Below are 20,009 nucleotides of genomic sequence, written 5' to 3'. Positions count from 1 at the left end.
CAATTCATTTGAAAATTAATTATCAATTACTATTATCTATATATTCATAACATTTTATATTACTTGGTTTATAACATATGACAGTTTCAAATGGGTGATCTGGAGCTATATCCAAAACATATAATGAAACTTCAATTTACTCTGTATCGAGGATATTTTTATATCTTATGTCCATACTTCAGTTCCTTCTTGAATCTCAACCGTTGAAATGATCGCTTCGTAGCTTCACTACTCGTTGAAAAATATTGTTAACAATTGTGTAGCTTTTGGAAAGTTAATCAACGTTCGTTTCGTTAATAGTATTTATATAGGGATTATCCCGTAAGCAGCTGTACTGGATTTTATTTCACGAGGAGACGCTCACTTAATTGGGCTTCTTTGAACTGGTCCCTCATCGTCTTATTATAAATTATAGGATAAATAGGAAAATATAAGATTTAGGAAGTACGACAAATAGGCATGGTCATAGGTTATAATATCGATCTTGGGGAATTATCGTTGACAATAATTGAACATACTGCCTTCCTACCCTGCTCAGCTCGTTCTATCACCACGCTCTGTGATTCTGTTAGTGGAGTAGCGAGACATAACCTCGCTTCATTAACAGCTATTCTTCAAGGCACTTATTCCTGGCAGGATCGCCATGTATTGTTCCTGCCGGTCAGGGCTCGGGTTCTTCGGTGAAGAAAGGCAAAGGGACAAAAACTCTTACTGATACACTAAGAATACATTTTATTGGAGACTTGCTGGGATCCGTACCATAGCGCTAGGTCTCCTTCTTCTCGTCATCTCGTCTAGAATACAACTCACTATATCCTATTTTACCTATATACATCACATATTAAAACTACTTGCTAAACAATATTAGCGATGTAGGTACTTAATTAATAATTAATTACGACAAGCTGCGCTAGACTCTTTCCTAACCGCAATCAATGTTGATATATTTTGTAATATCAATTAGGTTACGAATCCAGTACAATATTAGGGAAAATATAAGGAATTTCGGATTTATATATTACCTAACTGTACACAATTTGCAGTTGCACTTTGAGGGATATAATTAACGATATCTCAAATTTGACAATCAACCTTACACATCTAATTGTTACCCTATATGGTTAGTAAATGAATTACAGAGTTAACCAGTATTTCTTAACATCAGATCCATCAGAGAACTATAAGCAAACACAATTCATTAATAAATAACCATCTTTTCACAGGTAATCTTGTGTGCTCTATCTTAAAATATATTCAACCCTGAGATTAAGGGAGCTGCCTTTCCAGCTATAATGTTTATTAATTTCTGAAAGATAGAGTTGTAGAAGCTGGAATAGCGTAGCAAGGTTTGGCGCCCTACATGGGACGCCTTACCTATAAAGGATGAACTATGCAGGGTGATTCAGTCATGTCATTAATTAACTAACCACATATTCGGAAGGCCTAGGAGAGATAGAAAAATAAAAAAAAAATGTTTACTCGACCTTTTAAAAAATAAACAAATTACTCATTAACTCCCGTTAACCTTACTTCGCAATAGAAACGGACCAGACAGCGGAGTTGTACCGAAACAGGTGATTTCGCCAGTCGTCTTAAATTTTAATTAGTTTCAAAATCAAAGTGCAGTGGATCATCATTTTATTAACAAAGTGCAAAAGACGGATGTGTTGTTTTAGCCGTACAGGCATTTTAAATAGATATGTATCGCACAACTCTTTGAACAGCAGTAAGTCACACAGTAAGGTATACGTACTACAAACTGAATAATTAGTCGAACATAATATTAAGAACTCATATTCAATGATTATAAAACGTAGGGAAAACGTTAAGCCCGTTTGCACCGTAGTGTTTAATTCAGGATTAAGTTTGAACTTGGATTAAAATATAACATTTTATTTGCACCGTAACTTTGAAATGGATTCAGATTCTGACTTTGATGTATTGGATGATTTTGGTATTCACGAAATTATAGACTTTGGATTTCCCAGACAAATATATATTAGAAATGATCTATTGATCTATTTCATAGTCTTTTTTCCGCAGATTTAGGTTGACAAAAGAGACCACATTACATCTGCTAACTTTAATTGAAGAGGAGTTGGAATATCCAAATAACATGTAAGTTTTACGAACACGTCGGCATGAACACGATGCAACTGTCAACTTTTGGAGTTATAAAAAGCTTTTATTCTTGATATGATTTTGTATTTCTAGAAATAATAGTATATCTCCTATCCAACAATTGCTGACTGCTCTTCGGTTCTATACTTGTGCTGGTCATTTGTCTGCCATTGCAGACTTTTCAGGGATGGACATATCGACAGTGTCCAGAATAATTGTACGAGTATCAATTGCAATAGCTCAGCTTTATCAGAGATACATAAAAATACCAAACCCAGAAGAAATAGTTAGTGTGTAACATGAGTTCTATAAAATTGCATCATTTCCTAGGGTGTTATATGACATTGATGGTACTCATATTATAATTTTGGTTTGAGAATTTGACTTTGACATATTTTTTCCGAACATGACTGGACATAAGTTAGCAGCATAATAAAACCCTAAACAGTATTCTTAAAGCCCAGTTCAATTTAATCTACAATCGGCAGTAAGTGGTGCAGAAGCTGATTATTAAAACCTAATTTTAAAATTAAACCAAGTTCAATTGAACTTGGCTTAAATTTTAAACGGTGCAAACGGGCATAAAAATATTAAAAATACTAATATAACCTAACATTCGAAAACAATTATTATCCTTATACATACATATATGTTTTTATTAACAAATAAATAATACTTATTAATATTAAATGTAAAAAAAATATCTTATTCATTCATATGTCTGGCTTTATTTATTCATTGTAGCTGACTACAGATTAAAAACGTGTTAACCGGATACGGTAGGTCAAGGATGCACTCTTGATAAAGCTTGTAGGTCAGCCATCAGGAGCGGTCCGGAAAGGGGTTTAAATAATGATTTGAAAATATATTTTTAACGCATTTTAAATTTTTTGGTAGCCTATTCGTGTTCTACTCATTTTGCCATATATTTCTTTACAATTAATGACATTATGACTTAATGGTCTGAATATTTCATGTACTAATGTACACGAGTTGTCGTTAGGTTGTGAAATAGTTTGATTAACGAAAAGATTTCATAATTCCTTACCAAACTCTTCAATAGATTTGTTACGTTGTCTATCATGTTTTGAAAACGAAATTTATAAACCGAGTTTTACTATCATTGTTCATCATGGAAAATCGTACAGTTCTATAGCATTTATTAGTTTAATGATATTTTCATCATGTCATTACTGGTAAAAGCCTTACATATTTATATATTTTCATCATGTCATTACTGGTAAAAGCCTTATATATCAAACTAATTGCAAAATTTTCATTATTCTTAATATTGTACTTTAAAATTTGTGAAAATATATGTTTTGTATCTTTTACAATCTTATTTTTTATAATAGCCCGTCATGGAGTAATTCTGATATTTGAATTTTTATCCCTATAATTGGTTTATGTTACGAGCTTTGTCTAATTTTTTCTCTAAATTGTTACCTTCTCTACGTCTATCTGAGCCTATCTTTATTAAGTAAGCTCTTATTTTTTTGAGAGAATTACTCCTATAAAGCTTTCCTAATATTTATTACTTATTTCATCATTTCATTTATCTAATATATATGTATATAAATCTATACCTACATAATTCTGCAACTACGGAATTTTTATCATACGACCTACTTTTACAAAGATATTTACAAATGTACTCAATGGCAAGAAAATTGCATACTTGCAGTATTTGGTACTTACATCATTTAGTGCAAGCAACATAAATGTGCTATTTTGTAATAAAATTATAAATAATATAGGTGGACCTCTTTTCCAATAAATTCCATAATTTTGTTTGTATTTTACTGTATAACTACAAAATTAAATTCTTTGTTGTCTAAAATGCAGAAATAAAATTTTGCAGTGTACCTATATAGGCCCCATAATTATAGCTTTTTTTCGGGAAAAAAATACTATTAGAAGTTTATCTGCGAAATATTGTTCAGAAACGTGTTATAAACAAAATATCAAAAAATCAACTCGAGACTAGTTGGGAAACTTTGTTAAAACAATGATCAAAATTATGGAAAAGTGGTTTTTTGACTCGCGTAAAAAAACTGTTATTCATAGAGAAAAAAGGTTTATACAAAAAAGGTAGGTATTAAATAAATCTGTAAAATAAGACAAGTCCGATTAAATTCCGATAATTTGTTTATGCGCAAGAGCTCAAAAATGGTCGAAATTGTCCGCTTTTTTCAATTGCTAATAATTAATGCAATTTTCATCGCAGACACTTGTAATTCAGGATTTTTGAAGCTTTTTGCACCCTTAATAAGTGGTAAAAATTTCAGCCCAAAAACTTCATTAGCTTGGCGTTGGCGGAATTTGTTATCTAAGAAGATGCTATTTTCAATTCATTTTTCCCAAGCTCACAGGCGTTGTAGGGTTTCGATCATTAGTTGTTTTTGTACCTAAATAGTTGTATTGACATATGCATTTACTGATAATTTAATTTTTCAAATTTAATTTGTTTAAAAATGACTGAAAAAATGTTAATATTTATTACATCGTTAAGCGCGCATGCTAAGCCTCGCCTTCCCCACTCGTTCGCTAGACCAAGTAATAGAACGCATCGCCGCTATCTTCTTTTTCGAAATTAAATAGTTGAATTCACCTTAATGTTAATGTAGGACATGAAAATATAGCTCTTAATGTATACTCTCTCCAAATTTCGGCTCTTAATATTAATAATTAAGGTCACTGCGATTAAATAAATAAAAAAAATTATCTCAGCTTCTAATCAACTTACAACAACGATTTTTTTTTAAATTCGAAGAAAACTAAAGTAAAGAGGTTACTATTTTATTTTATAATAATTACCTATCTTAACAATTTAATAAATATTAACATTTTTTCAATCAATTTTAAACAAATTAAATTTGAAAAACTAAATTCTCAGTAAATGCCTATGTCAATACAACTATTTAGGTACAAAAACAACTAATGATCAAAACCCTACAACGCCTGTGAGCTTGGGAAAAATGAATTGAAAATAGCATCTTCTTAGATAACAAATTCCGCCAACGCCAAACCAATGAAGCTTTCGAGCTGAAATTTTTACCACTTATTAAGGGTGTAAAAAGCCTCAAAAATCCTGAATTACAAGTGTCTGCGATGAAAATTGCATTAATTATTAGCAATTGAAAAAAACGGCAATTTTCGACCATTTTTGAGCTCTTGTGCATAAACAAATTATCGGAATTTAATCGGACTTTTTTCATTTTATAGGCTTATTTAATACCTACCTTTTTTGTATAAACTTTTTTTCGCTATGAATAATAGCTTTTTTACGTGAGTCAAAAAACCACTTTTCCATAACTTTGACCACTGTTAAAACAAAGTTTCCCAACTAGCCTCGAGTTGATTTTTTGATATTTTATTTATAAAAGGTTTCCGAACAATATTCCGCAGAGAAACTTCTAATAGTATTTTTTTCCCGAAACAGGCTCTTTCATGTCTATAATGACTGGGCTACTATAAAATGGCATAAAACTATTACTAAGATACTTAGTAACAGTCATTCGGTCCGGGTAATAATATTGTCTATATTGGTATTAGTAATAATTCCACTTACAGAGGCTTGCACAATAACAATCTCTTCGTTTTCTTCTTTAGGCTGATTAGTTCCCATATTTTTTCCAGATTGACCAATTTTTGTAAAACAGAATTTTTACGGGATTTTATAAAGCAGAACCATTACCAAATTTTGTAAGGCTAAACCAACACTAAATTTTGTAAGGTAGAACCACCATGTAATATGATTTTAAGTTGAATTCCTTTATTGGACATTTCTTAGAGTACGATCTACTCTCCCTTAGTTCTGCCTTATGTGGTCTAATCTTAAAACTTAAAGTAAATATAAACACTAACGCCCGGTACTTTGATTAAATAAAATTATGCTACCATTAAAATCGATCACATGGATTTTGTCCATTGCTTCTTGATTAACAACTAACGTCTGTTTAAATATGGCTAATCTCCACGTTAAAAGACCTAGGCTCAGGGCCGCGTTAAGGTATGTTGGTACCATAGGCATATTTTTTTTGCCGACCCTGTTCATCATTATACTCGCCCAACCTAAATAAGTACAATCGACCAATAGACCAGGGCGGATCTGTTTTGAGGTGGATATGAGAGAGGGCAACCTAATTTTTGCTGGAATACCTTCAGTGGTCCAGAACATAACAGATAAAAAGGTATTTTTTTAAACATTTTTGCAATTTTGAATATGTTCCGCACCTCGCCTAGATCTAGGGATTTACACTTTTATTATGTGAGTTGTACTGAAGGTATTCCAGCGAAAATTAGCTTGCCCCCTCTTACATCCAAGAAGTGGGATATTTCGACAGATCCGCCCTAGTCTACAAACAGTTTTGTAGTTTTTGTTTTTAAATAATATTTTAATGTATTTATTTCACTCCTCTATAGTTTGTAAGAAACATTGTTAAATTTTTATTTATGTTATTTATTTTTTATTAGAATTAATTAGTATTTTTTGCTGCCCCCTACCAGACTGCCGCCCTAGGCAGCTGCCTTTCTTGCCTAATGGATAAATCGGCCCTGCCTAGGTTCGGTACTCTCAGTCTTGAGTAAAATGCGTAGTTAATGCATATTAAATAATAATCTAATAAATATCTACTTCTGTATTTTGAACTAGGTACATTTATTGGAGCATTAAGTTAATGTAGCATTAAGTCGGGCTAGAAACGTAGACACATTTGCAAAGGTAGGGACATAAACATTCTTCGGTAATTAGTGTTATTAAAAACGTATTAGTAAAGTATTAAAAATGTATTACATAACATTTTAAATATATCAGTAAAATCTTAAATCAACGATAATGGTAAAGTTTTAGAAATTATTTAATTAGAATCATTTATATTTGCAGTGTGCCATTAGTGTCATAATTATGAATTTACAAAACATATCTAAATGCTTTTAATATATAACAATAAGAAAGAGGAAAGGGAAAGTTATTTGAGTAGGTACTCGGCCAGAATTTTGACATACAGCTTTTCTTTTATTAATGCAAAATAGTAATTTACTTCTACGGCATCTATTTCATAAAATGCGGCGTATATTTCTAGACATAATTAAAATATTTGTTAGTTCATTAAATTCTTCACTTGACTACACAAAAGTGTTATTAAAAATGTATTAGTAAATATTAAAAATACATTAACAAGATAAAGGTATGGATGGGGTAATAAGCCATAAATAAATAAATTAAAAACGATTTACTTCACCATAATTATCTGATCTCTTTTATAATGTGGCCTTGAAGTATGTTTACCAATCTTGAAATATCACGTCACACATTACTAATGTACGACCTTGAAAGTTTGACAACTGGATGATGCATTATCTTCAAGATTATTTTAAAAAATTTATTACATCGCTCAAGACCACCATTTGATGACCTTGAAACATTACGCCACACATTAATACCACGAGCCCCTTAATCGGCTGTCTTCCAAACGGCCTTGACGATTTAACCACCGGGTGTCCTTTGAATTCTGCTCTCAAGGTTTTTCAAATATATTACCTACATCACAACATTAATCTCCCATTTGACCTTGAAATCAAGGTCGAGTTGTGGGATGTGGCTCCAGAGTTGGCTGTACTACCAAGACTTTGATTTTCAAAACTTTTGCCTGACATACAGGGTGTCTCACGTTGAAGGCCCATTAGAATTATTTCAGACTACTTCGATTTGAATTTTGAACAATTTGGGATACCGGGTTTTCTGGCATGCCCTTCTCAACCAAAAAAATTATGGCGTTCACGTACCACTTCCGGTTATACCGGAAGTCGCCATCAACTTGCTTATTTTCAATGAAACGCCCTATATATTATTGCAATTTTGGATTCTACGTGTTATTTTAGGTGGATTTTTATGAAGATTCCCTATTCCTAAAATTAACCGTTTACGAGATATTTAATTTTTTTCAAAAAAATAGAGAGAAGCAGTGATTAGCTTCAAACCATGTGTATTTTATAGTAAGAAAGATAAAGCAACAATATTTATAGGGGAGATAGCTAGACCCCTAAGCTTTCCATCCATACATTCAAAGTGGCTTAATTGCTTATAGGGTGCTAGAAATTTAATGCCGAGTTTAGTTCAACTTCAAACCTTCATAAGTCGGTTTTTTAAATGGAACACCCTGTATCTTTTTCTATATTCTGATTACAATTTTATTCTCTTTCGAACGGTATCAGGGTTCCCTATACCTATCTCTTCTAGTTATCTACTATTTTTTGTGTAATCATCTAAAATCATGTAATTTCTTGTGAGGAGAGCTGTGGAATTTTTAGCAAAAAAAAATGACAAATGCAAGGGTTCACGGATGCTAGTAACTCTTTTCAGGAGCTTGATATCAAGTGGACTTTTGGTCCCTGTAAAGGGCATAGGTAACAGTAAATTATGGTATACGACAAATTAAAACATTTAATACTAGGTGTTTCATTTTTGCTGTTACATTTTGATAACTTCAAACAGCTATAAATAACTTTATTAACTTAATTGGAACACCCTTTATTTTTTTACTCTGTCGTATGCAGATTGAAATTTCCTTTCAAGCCATATAAGCATTGTTAGGGTTGCGTTACTACTATTAGAGATATTTGCAATTTTCTATTTTTTTAACTTTTTTGAACATTTTCTCATATCAGACCTGTTGTCATAAGCAGAAACACTCCAAAAACAATTAAAATAATTTGACATTTGCTCTCAAGTTAGTTGTCAAATTATTGTTGTGTCTGAACAGTTTTTGCTGAAAATGTAAATAAAAATGCTTGGGGATCATTTAAATTATACTAATGAGGATTATTTTAAGTTGTTTGTTATTTATGGAAAAAGAAGCAAATTCTCTACAACATGTTCTTGAAGTTACTGTCACATATTGCATATAGGTGCAGTAAGAGCATCAACAACAGACATCCATGTAGAGTGATAAATAGTATATTATTCAACGAGCGTATAATGATGGGTATTATTCACGAGGTGAAGTTTACGGCCACGAGCCGCAGGCGAGTGGCCTAAATCACCGAGTGGATAATAGCCATTATACGGGAGAGAATACTAGACTTTATCCACGACTACTAAATATTTTTGTTGAAGTTTTTTTTGTTTTTAGTTCGTTTTTTAACACAATTTAACACAAAATATCAAAACACTGAGAAATCTATGCACACAAACAATAATGTTGACAGGTTTGAGTCAAATTTGTTTTGTTTTAAAAGCTACTTAGATTTATGAAATGTACATGGTATGTTAAGCAACAGATATACGACACGCACAAACGAAGTCGCTGATGGCTCAGTGTAGATGCTCCTTCCCTTCCAACCGCTGGTCCCGGGTTCGAATCTGGTCTAGGAAAATTCACTTTTTTAATTTTTTTTTATATGTACAGCACTGAATTGAAAATAGTTAGTGGTTTACACGATAAAATTTAAAAAAACCGACTATTTGTAGCAGAACAATATAATATTATAGCTAAATCAAGGAAGCATCTGACAGTAGTGATTAATGACTCATTAATCACTGCCGTGATTAATGGGTATTAATAAGGTCGAGCAAACAGACGTATAATGGGTACATTATACAATAGTCGTGGATAAAATTTATAAATGAATCTTATTAAAATTTTAAAATCACTATAAAATACGCTAGGTAAAATAGTAATTTTGATGAGTCTCTTCATGTGAAAGCGAACCTATAGTTACTTACGGATAGAAAATAGTAGCCTTTAAACCGAGTAAAATTATTTATCTTCATGAAAATAAATAGTATGTCTGAAAAACACGTTGTGACTTATATTCTTCATGTAGCTTTCTTTCTCGAGTCTTCCTCTATGGCGCTAAATACTGAGTGCCAAACCTATTCTCCTCATTAAATGAAAATATTTTAGGCAAAATTTCTTTATTACCATGTTGAAAATGGCAACTACAGACAAATGCACCTTTGCCAGGTTCCTCTGTATGTCTAAAAATAAATAAGTCGCAAAACTCTAATAATATATTTCGATCTTAAATTTTAATCTTTTGGAATTTGGAAAAATTTCTAACATTATAGTGATTACAACCATAGGCCCAACACATAATCATCATAAAACCGACTTAAAAATGCATCGTACTGTAACAAAAGCCGGGACGCGTAGTAATTTATTTGTAAAATATTTCAGTCAACACTAATTATCGGTAGTTAAGGGCTCTCAAGTAGGTTTAGCGTCGTCCTTCGGAGAAATTTAGCAATATTTTTTAACAAGTTCACTTAGATCGTCCGTCGGGGCCATGTGTTGAGCATCTGGGATAAAGCGTAAAATCGATATTTCAAATAACGCGCAAAATGCATTCCAAAGAACGTAGGAATTCCAAGAATAAGTTGTTAGAATGTTGCCAGGAAAATAATAATAAACCAAATAGCTGGTTTTTAGGCGGATATTCCAAGCTATAAGAATAGATTAAATAAGGTGGACTAATCCGTCCCGTATTGCTATGCGGAGTCACAAGAGGAAGTTATAGGGTTGTTTGTAAGCTTAGTCTCAAAATTATTTAGACAAATGTAAATTCAGTCAATTAGGTAATTATTAACATAGTATAGTTATACCAAAGCGTCCCGATATTCAGGCTCCCGCCAATAAGATAAGAACAGAAAGTTCTGGACCCAAGAAATGGGCGTGTCGAAGCGAGGTGTCGAATTCAGGAGAAATCCGAAAAACAAGCAGTTTTTCCTTAGGTTCCACATTGAGCAGTCGACTTAGTTTTAGAGTCTGGGGTTAATTTAATAATGGTGTTATAATGTCACGATTATTAAAAAATGGTGGACTGTATGGACGTTTAGATAAGCAAATAAAATGGTTGGAGATGGCTTACCCCTGTTGAAATTCACTAGGTTCTTGATGGGCCCTTCTGATGTCCTGAATTTGAAGCGGCTGTCTATTTATTATGGAGTTGGAGAGTAGGAATCAAACACACACTTGTTTCTAGGTCGAGTCTTTCGAATGAACTAAATTACACACAAAAAGCATCTCCAACAAAAACCAGTACGTAAAAAAACATTTTCGTATTTAATTGATTAAAATAGAAACAATCATGTTGTTGCAACAAATGAAGAGAAAAGAAAATTTATTTTATATATTTTAAAATGAACTTTACCTAATTATAAAAACAATATTTTGCGGTGAAGCCGCAACAGATGGATAAAGTCATTCCAAATTTTGTTATGGATGGCGTATCCTCTGAATCTCGGTACGCTCTGTCGCGTGTCAATAAATAAATTAATAATGTTATTCTAGCCCGTTGTGTCGTTATTTTGTTTGTTTGTTCTATTTTTATTGTTATTAAAACCCTTCCTGGAAGTTTTGGTGTTTCTTTCTTGCTCTTCCAAAGTGTCACCCTATACAACCAACCACTGGATTACCTTATACATGAGCGACATACGGTAAGTGACTGCTGTTCATTATCTGAACGTACAACATTTCTAAGTTCCCACGTATTAATTAAAGTATAATGACAATTATAAACTCCCTTTCGAGAATTAAATAGTAAACTCTTTTGAAATCCAGACTCGTTATGATACTGTTCATAACGTTATATAGATAATTAAAGAAATAATCCCTCAGTTACAGTACACTTAAAATTGTTAGCAGATAACAATCAAACACTTGTGGGGTTAGGTTTCCAAATCTGTTAAAATTATTGTTAACACTGTTCTTTTTTATATTAACTCAAACCAAATAAAATTAATAAGATGCATTTTACTAAGAACAACCAATTTTAATACAAGCACAAAGTAATCTTCACAAAAACAATCAAAGTCGTACGAACTAATTCCTGATAAATAAACTATCATAAATTATTTGGATACAGTCGCCTGATCTACCTCAACAAATGGTTAAGAATGACGTCAGAATAATGTTTCGTTTACAATGAAAAAACCGTTACGTCTACGGTCGACATAATGCCATCGCTGATTGGTTCAATAACATCTCGTGAAAAATTACACCAATCACAGCCGGTGAAACGAAATGTTGTGTCCTCATCTTATTGTTTTAATTTTACCGAAATTTAATTGTCAACGTGAAGGAAATAAAATTTCTGTTCCAAACAAAATTACTCCTCACATAGCTTGTAATAATTTATGAAAGTTCTGTAGATGCAGAGAGATAAATTAGATGTCAGTTTTTGCCAACTAAATTTACAGTAATTATATTATGTGCGTTAACACATACGTAATAGTCAAATAATTAAATGCATTGAGATACATGTGTACCGTGTACCTGTAGTTAAATATGTATATCCATTCTCTTTTATGTGGCTATCACAACGACTTTCTCTTATATATTTATTTCTAGAATGCATTGACCAAATTTTTCAGACTAATATTGGGTCACCTTGCGTATAAAGGCCAACTGGTTTATAAAGTATACAAACATGAACGTTTGTAATAAATGTTCATTGTATTCACGAATATCCTTTAAAATTCAAAAATATTCATCCTGTTTACAAATATTTACCTATGCGAGTGTAGCACCAGTTTAATTTATATTCGTAGATTTTACAGATATTCGTCTACGCAACTGATAAGTTAAAATCAAGAGACGGAATAATTATAGTCTGTTTAGAAATGAAAGAGAGTAATAAAAGCTTATTATGTATGCAAATCGTAAATAAATGTAGTACTAGTGCTTATATTCAATATTTTTATATTAATCATTATCGGTATAGATGAGGTGTACTTTTAAAAAAACTTTGTGTGACCGGGTTATACTAAATTGTAGCAGGTAGCTAAAATTTAATCTCCGACAATCCGTCTTTGTCTATGCAGCTTCAATTTCTCGGTCCATTTCTCTTATAAGTAAACAATATAAAAACAGCATTTCAAAACATGAGGCTACTTTAAGCATCATAACCGGGTTAAGAGGGTTTTTAGTAATTCAAATAAAATTATTCAATATTATTATCAAAATATTTATTTAAATTTAATGAATAGACTTTTATTCCACACAAAAATATATGTATTTTGAAAATTCAAATTATGGTGAGTAAATGTAGTGTTGTATAAATGTACAATAAAGAAAATAAAAAAGTAGGTATATTAAAATTCATCCTCTGAATATTCTGATGAATTATCTTCGTCTCCTAGATTGATAACGATAGGTTCCACAGTAACGTCAATTAAATTATCGAGTTCCCACATTTTCTCCTCTTCTTTTTGTACATGATGTATACATCTTTGCCAGTTATCTGCAGTTACTCGTTCCAAGGAATTTTTTAACAAAATTTTCACGTCACTTAATTTAAACGTCGTATTATTTCGCGCTACATCTCCTTTTACCTGCGCCCAGACTAATTCGATTGGGTTAAGTTCACAGTGATAAGGTGGTAACCGTAGTACCGTTATTTGGCGATTTGTTGCCATTTCATCGATAACATATTTTTTCTGATCTTTATTAAGATTGACAAGTGTCAAAAGTTCCTTTTTCACCATATTTGTTTCAAAAGAAATGTTTTTTCCGGATAACCATTGAATTATATCGGCTTTCCTCCAAGCAGTCGTAGGCGTCCGCTCGGTCTGCCGTGAATGGTAACTGGCATTATCCATGACAATTACAGACCCCGGAGGAATAAGATCCAACATCTGTGTAAAATACTCTTCGAAAACATCTGCGTTCATGTCTTCGTGATAGTCACCTGTATTTTTAGATTCAAATAAAAGTAAACCGCCATCTACAAAACCACTGGCACTACCTATATGTGTCACTATTAATCTTCGCCCTTTACCTGAAGGTGCCTTGAACCCTGTTGAAAGTCCATCCAAAAATGCTTGTCGAAAACTTTTTACATTTTTATCTTGCCATACTTTTGTTACAGTATATCCCTCGTTGACCCAAGTTTCGTCTAGATAATAAATATTCCTCCCTTCGTCACGGAATTTTCTAATTGATCTTAAGTAGGATCTTCGCCAACAAATAATTTCATCTTTATCGATAAGAACTGACTTCCTGTTCTGCTTTTCCCAGCAAAAATTCAACTCTCGTAAGACGGCCCATAATTTGCTTCTACTGATTTTTGGCAAATCGTTGTCCTCTGAAAGTTCACTTAAAATTTTGTTTAGCGTTGGTATTTCTTTTTTAAAATAATCCACTGGCACATTAGTCACTAAACACAAGTCGAATTTTACTCTACTGCACTAGCACGTCTTCGTATATTCAGCTCTAAGACTGGATTGATCTGTCACAATACACTGGCTCCTGCCCTATGATGTATCCAGTAAAATATACTAATGTACACCCATTACCTATTAGCATTAGTGTTACCCGATAATTACCTGAAACGAAATATTACCACGCCCATGGCCGGTTCTTATCTCGGGGTTTTATTACTCTCTTTCATTTCCAAACAGACTATAGTCTAGAAGATGTATTCGCAAACAATTTCTTTAAAGATTTCATGTAATCTGCAAACAGACTGATTTGGCATAAATGAATGTTCACTAACAAATATTCATAGAATTCAACAATATTCGTCTACGCAAGTGTATATTAAAGTAAATTCAGTAGGCAATTAAATATATCTCCATTCGTTCTGCTTGCTTAATATTATTTTGGGTCTTAGTGTTATACAAGGTGTAACTAAAATGCAGAACTCAATTTCCATAGATAACATGTCTACTCGAATAATTATTATTTTTATTTAAAAAATCAGTCGATGTTTTAATACTTTTGTCAATAATTATTGCTTCAATTGGAGCGCTCTTTAAGAAAATATGCGCATCTTTTTTATGTAAAAATTGCTGGCAAATCAGAATTTTAAGACACGCACTTGATAAAAACTGAAAATACCTGTTCATTACATACATTTCAAAAGCCAGGTATTTTTTTTGGAAAAAATATCCTTACGTGGAATTTTGTTTTTAATTTTTTTTATCATTTATATAGGGCGTACCATAAGTAGTGATACATGAAACAACAACGGATTCTAAAATAAAATTCTAAAATATTACGATTAACTCATCTTAGTCCAAAAATTGGTACTTTCAAAGATACAAGGTGTCAAAGTGAAAAATTTGTTTTCACTATTTTTAAGTAACCTTTACAGAATTATCGATATTGCACACATTTTCTTCTTTGATTCAAGGAATTCAAATCCGTTCACTTGCTGCACATTGCATGTTTTAAAATATTATATCATAACTTTTTTGTTCCTCGCTATATCTGCCTCTTGGATATATACAGTGTGTTTTTTTAATCAATAATTTAAAAAAGTTGTACCTAATAAAAAAATAATACGAATTTATGAAATGTTTCATTATTTCTAATTAGTATTGCTAATACAAATGTAGCAGACATTGGCCATTTTGCTTGGCCTTGACGACCGGCCGGCGACGTGTTGGCATAATATTGCAGACTGTGCATTTAGGCTTTTATAAACTATAAATGAGATCACTATCACTCTAGAAACTCTTAAAGAAGTATTAGTCAGTCAGTACGTTACTATATCGATAGATAGACCTAGTTTGAGCTGTACATCCTTTTCTTTAACTAAAATAGTTGTTTTGAATTCGGTGGTGTTTTTGCAACCCTTGTCGCCTTACACATAGTAGTAAAAAAATAGATTTTGAAAGCGTTCAGAGCCGTACTAAGGAAAAATTTTAAAGGATAGCTAAAACAAGCTAAAAACCTTTTCCTATACTAATATCATCTGTTGGGTTTATGAGTAGAACTAAAACACTGTAATACTTAATTAAAAGATATTGTTTATTCAGATATCACATCTATGTTGTGTCAAATCAGATTGAAAACTCATATTCTCTCTTATGCTTAGTGCTACAATATACCTCTGTATGTTTATAAGCATTTTTAATTTATGGGCAAGAGCTCCTGAACCTTCGGTACAGATCTGTGCTTTCAGCTTGAGAAATATTAACACATTAAAAGTAGGCATTAGTATCTAAGGATGGGAATGTTTTTGTATATGTAACTTGGGTATCTTTTAACATCATCTAATTCAGAATTAAAAATGACTGGATTTTATCATAAAAATAGCAGCGACGTATTTAAAAAAATGAACCTGATGATGGCCCCTCTCAGACGAAACGTCGGATTGCAAAAATGTCAACGCCATTGAATAGAGCGAAAAAAGTGGTATTGTAAATATGCAATTTATTTTAAAATTCTTTTTCAAATAAAGCCAGAAAAAAAATAAAACGGTTTTGCATAATTTCGGGTTTTCCGGATATCTCCGGAACTACCGGGAATTTTAAATTTCTATTCTAATTCTAAACGACTAGATATAAAAAAAACACAACTTTTTTCTAATTTGAACCACCCCGTATCTCTTACCGTTTCCTAGATCCTAATGCTATCCCATCCTTATCGTGGATATACTTTATATATACACAGGGTGTATATAAACTTATTTGTCCTATTTCTTAACAGTAACAGAAATTGTTATGAGGGCAAGAAGTCCAGAAATTTTATGACGATAACTGATTGGTTTTTAAATTTAAAAAATTCCCATAGTTCCGAAGATATTCGAAAAAAAAACGATTTTATACTATTTTCACTTGTTTTTCAAAATTTTTGGGCAAAAATGGGAAGTTTGTTATTAAATGATTTGAGGAATCGATTTTTGCTATCAGTATCAACGTATCTCTAAAAATGTATACTGATCCGTTATTAACTTTTGTTTTTCTTATGGACGCCATATTGAATGTTTGCCTTATTAGAAGAAAAGGGAAATTCTCTTTATAAAGATGTATAATTTAGGGGGTTTTCATAAATGAATAACAAATATATTGAATATACGTAATTATAATTTTAACAAAAAAATCAAGTACCCATGTAAAATATTTGAGTTTTTCTATAAATTAATTTAATATTATTTCTTATTTTTATAAGCATTTATTAACGTACCAGTTACAAAATCCAAGTCTTTGAATAAAATCATTTGCCTGAAGCCCTTGCATAATGGTCGGCTTGTATGGGTAATATTTATGTTTCTTCAAAACCCTGCTAATTGGTATGTTTGGAATATTTATTTCTCTACTACATATTCTTGTTGACGATGTTGTATTGTTGTTGAAATAATATATTATTTTATTGTCCAGGTTATTATTGTTTTTTGCATAGTTCTTAGCATGTAGCTTTTCAAAACCTCAAATTTCATAAGTTTAGAAAAATACCGTTTATTTAGTGGCTGTCTTTCGGGATAATTTCCAACATAATTGTTTAAAGCCATAGTTGCATTTCTATTATTTTTAATATAATACTAACATATACAGGGTGTTAAAAAAAGAGTGTAAAATATTTCAGGAGGAGTATGAACCAAAATAAGCAGAAAAGTCTTAATAAACATGGGTCCGCAAAGTAACGGTTGCGGAGATATGGACCACTATTCGTTTTTCAAACATTTTATTTTATTAGGAATAAACCGACAAAGGAAGCTTTTAACAAACAAAAAACAAAGTTACAGAAGATGTTCAAAGTGCCCTCCGTCCATTTCCAAGCAGGCACGACATCTTCGTCTCAACGATATTCGAACTCTTTCGAAAACACCCTCCTTGGTTTGGATTTCTTGACACTTTTGATTAATCCGTAGCTGCAGCTCTTCCAGGCTATTTACAGGAGTACCATACACTAATGTCTTCAAATATCCCCAAACAAAGAAATCTAGAGGGTTCAGATCAGGCGATCTTGGAGGCCATAAAACAGGTCCGGCCCTTCCTACCCATCTATGTGGAAAAGTTTGGTGTAAATGCTCTCTAACGGCCATGGAAAAATGAGCTGGAGCACCATCATGCTGGAACCACATTTGTTGCCTCTGATTCAAAGGAATGTCTTCCAAAAACTCATACAGTGTGTTCTGCAGAAAGTTGAGGTAAGCAGCGCCTGTTAATCGGTTTGGTAAAACAACAGGACCTAGAAACCTGTCACCTACAATACCCATCCAAATGTTTAATGAAAAACGTGCCTGATGTCCAGATTCTATTAGAGCATGAGGATTTTCGTCGGCCCAAATATGCGTATTGTGAAAATTAAACACTCCATTTCTTGTGAACCCGGCCTCATCAGTAAAAAGAATGTTTGCAAGAAAACGAGGGTCTTCAGCATCATGACGTAGAAACCAGCGGCAAAAAACCAAACGTGCTTGATGATCATTTATTGGATTTAAGGCCTGTACTCGTTGCACATGGTATGGATAAAGCAGTTGCTCGTGAAGGATTCTCCAAACAAGAGGACCACTAATTCCTACCTCGGCTGATATTCTCCGCACACTCGTACCTGGATTCTGCTCTACCAGTGCTAGAATTTCTTCTTCTGCTCTAGGAGTGGATACCGACCTTGGTCTTCCGGATAAATGGCACTGTTTGCTCAAGGAACCGGTATCACGCAATCTTTGGTGAATTCTTCCAAACATGCGTTGTGAAGGAATCTGGCGATTTGGATAAGCGTCAACATAAAGACGTCGCGCTTCGGTGGCGTTCCCATTAGCACGACCATACATGAAATGCATGTCTGTTAATTCTGCGTTAGAGTAACCAGCCATAGCGAAAGAAAACTTGTGCACTGAGAACAACTGTCAAATACGTACTGTTTATTTCACTAAACATCAACCAACTATTATAAGAAAATACACAACGTTTTTGCAAAATAAAAAAAGGGGCTAAAAAACATAAAACATTCCATATCTCCGCAACCGTTACTTTGCGGACCCATGTTTATTGAGACTTTTCTGCTTATTTTGGTTCATACTATTACCTCCTTAAATATTTTACACTCTTTTTTTAACACCATGTACATTTTTCTTCATTAGAATATCGCAAAGCCATTTTGTCGATTTTAAAACAAGTGTCGCTCTAACTGTCAACAACAACTATATGATTAACAATAAAACAATAAAACGACAAGCAATTTGAAACAAATGAAAATATTATTATCGTCACGGAGATTCTTACTACTACTATCTACTAATAGGGCTTTTCTTCGTAAACACATGGCCATTAGTATCATTTTTCCACTCAACGCCATGACATTAATGATAAGCTTTTACAAAATTTTGAGATATATAATAGTTTCGGAAAATTATGCTGTGTTGCCAGGTTTATTAAAAATATTAAAATATTGATTTTTGAAGTTGATTTTGAAATTTTTTCTTCCTTATATTATATCACTGAAAATTTTAAAAAAATTGCTGTATTTGCTCAGTTTAAAATACAATATAGCGCCCATAAGAAAAGAAGAAATTTGATGATGGTTTCTCGCAACCGAAACGTCGCAATGAAAATCTAAATATACAGTGCAATTCCTCGAAAAAACTTGCTGTGAAAAAGCGATACTTGTCAGGAACAAAAAAAGGTATAACACTTCAAATAATGTATGATCAAATTTATTCGTCGCCTCAAAGAACCTCCGATATCCAAAATTTGTGCAACGTTTGCTATTTTGAAAAGGTCTTATAAAAATAGTGATAACAAATTTTCCACTTTCACACCCTGTATCTTTTTAGCAGTCTTTTGACGAGTTCAAAATTTTGTCCACCGACGTGTAAACACATTTGAGTCCGTCTTACTCAGTTTCTACGAACTAACACAAATGTTTTACCATAATACAAATGTCTTGCTTCACCATAAATTAAAACGATATCCATCAACTCCCTGCTATACACGCAAGCCATTTTTGACACTAACTATTAAAAAACTATTCAGTAATCGGTGTCGCTGAGGCCACGTGGGTCACCACGCGTATTACGAATGACGCTAGAGCCTACATACTGGACTAGTCCAGCTATGCAATGGTTTGTGGGTACACATGCTGCAAGTGACCCATTTTTAAGTACAACGTCAATAGCACCATCCTGATGCCACCTGGGACGCAACAGGGTTCCAT

Source organism: Anoplophora glabripennis, unplaced genomic scaffold (genome assembly GCF_000390285.2).
Source record: "Anoplophora glabripennis isolate ALB-LARVAE unplaced genomic scaffold, Agla_2.0 scaffold971, whole genome shotgun sequence".
Lineage (NCBI taxonomy): Eukaryota > Metazoa > Arthropoda > Insecta > Coleoptera > Cerambycidae > Anoplophora > Anoplophora glabripennis.
Note: the sequence above shows the minus strand (reverse complement) of the source record.